General features: G+C 63.4%; 1 protein-coding gene across 1 annotated transcript in view; it reads right to left on the bottom strand.

Annotated features, from left to right (window-relative positions):
* NR5A2 (nuclear receptor subfamily 5 group A member 2) overlaps positions 1 to 2120 on the bottom strand; it is a 61936-nt gene that overhangs the window by 43465 nt on the left and 16351 nt on the right. The window lies entirely within an intron of this gene.

Here is a 2120-nt window from a genome sequence, read left to right as displayed (position 1 = left end):
GTGAGAGGCACTGCTGGGCACCCCCTCTCCCTGCCTGGCACCCCCTCTCCCTGCCTGGCACCCCCTCTCCCTGCCTGGCACCCCCTCTCCCTGCCAGATAGCCCCTCTCCCTGCCTGGCACCCCCTCTCCCCGCCTGGCAGCCCCTCCCCTTGCCTGGCACCCCCTCTCCCTGCCGGGCACCCCCTCTCCCCGCTTGGCAGCCCGGGGCGCTCAGGAACAGGCGTAGCGAGTGTTGGTTACACAGTCACACTCCCCGCAGCACGTGCAACATTGTTCCTCAGCGTCCGGCTGGGGACAGAGGCCGCGGGCATGGCTTTTCCCGGAGGCGAGCGTATTTCTGTGGCTCGGCTGGCGTGGCTCCGTGGCCCAGCGTCGACCCAGGCACCAGGAGGTCAGGGTTTGACCCTGGGTCCACACTCGCGATTCTACAGATGAAAAAAATCGCATCTTCCAGAGAGACCGACGCCCCCGCCCAGGCCCACGGGCATCGAGCATCGGGCATCGAAGATGCAATTCAAATCCAGGCCCATTCCCTGGCCTCTCTCTGCATCTGAGAGTCATTCCCCTTCTCACCGTCAGAGGCCTCGCCCGTCCTCCTAAAGGCGAAGGTGTAACCGTGAGGACACCAGGCGGGTGTTGTTGGCAAGGAAAACACCCCCTGAGGCCCGACGGGCGAACACCCAGGTGCGAGCACCCCTGGCCTGAGGGCGCTAACTGTGCCCTGTGCCCCTCCACACCCCATCTCCAGCCGCCTCTACATTAGCGAGAGAGGCCTGGGGGGTGGAGAGCTGAGGGCACGAGGGTCTCAACCATCAACCACACAGGCTGGCGTATTTGGATCCGCTCAGGCAACCCCGGTTCCTTTATTTTGTTCCGTTTTGTTAACCCTCCTGCCAGGATATGTTCCCACTGATTTGAAGAGAGAGTGGAAGGGACGGAGAGAGAGAGAGAGAGACATCTGTGTGCGAGAGACATGTCGACGGGTTGCCACCCCCGCACGCACCCCACACCCAGGGCCGGGCACCGAGCCTGCAACCGAGGTCCGTGCCCTGGACCGGAATCGAACCCGGGACCCCTCAGTCCGTGGGCCGCGCTCTATCCACTGAGCCACACCGGCCAGGGCCAGACAATATCTGTTTCCAGAGTCCAGAGCGGCGTGGGGCTGATGCGGAAACACTGTTTCCCGCCGTGTGGCCCTCAGGGCCCCTCGTCCTTCTCCAGGGACCATTTCTAACAGAAGAAACCCTTTCGCGGGAAGGCAGCTTCCTGCGGTCCCCTCGTGGGTGACCTGCACCCCGCCCCCCCAGCAGGCACGCCCCCGCCCAGGCCGGCGAAAGGAAGGCCATGTTTGTGTCACAGACGCACTCGGCCGTCACAGCCAGGACGCGCTTTTGTGTGGCAAAACCCGAGAAGGAAGCCGGGGCCCACAGAGCGCTCCCCTGTGAGCCCCGGCTTCAGCCGCAGGAAATAGAATAATTACGTCGTTACACCGAGATCCTTAGGCAAACAGGCCCCATGTTTACAATGTAGCAATCCATTAGCCTCAGCGCAGACAGAGGCTGGGAGGCCCGGAGCCTCCCCTCCCCCCTGCACACACAGGGAACCTCCCCGTGGGGTTTGCTCCAGAGGCAAAGTCCTCACCAGCCCCAAGTCCAGGTAAACAGGCCATAAATACCGACGGGTCCTTCCACCCCTGTGGCATCTGCATTCTTTAGGGTCTAAACGGCACGCGATGTTGGCTCCCCGCACCCTCCCCTCCCCTCCCCACCCCCCCAATGTGGAACTGGTCCTCTTGTAAGAGCCCTCGACTTGGGCGTTTCTCTTTTGAAAAGCTGACCAGGGCACCGTTTGAGTCGACCGCACGCGTGTCCAGCCACAAACCCTCCGAGTTAGAGAGGGTCCCGAATAAAGACGAACCCCGTTTCCTATGCTTGGCCCTAAACGCCATCCCCACCAACGAGGAGCCGCCGCGAAGAGAAGCCCCATAAGGTCACAGGTGGGACAGAGCAACCACGCCAGCCGGGCGGCAGGGCTGCGCCCATGCGGGGAGGGCCGGGGCTCCGGGAAGGAGCGGTCAGCCCGGACGGACGGACGGACGGACGTACCTTCCCCGGAAGAA

Source organism: Myotis davidii, unplaced genomic scaffold (genome assembly GCF_000327345.1).
Source record: "Myotis davidii unplaced genomic scaffold, ASM32734v1 scaffold685, whole genome shotgun sequence".
NCBI lineage: Eukaryota > Metazoa > Chordata > Mammalia > Chiroptera > Vespertilionidae > Myotis > Myotis davidii.
This window is presented reverse-complemented; position numbering and strand designations above follow the sequence as displayed.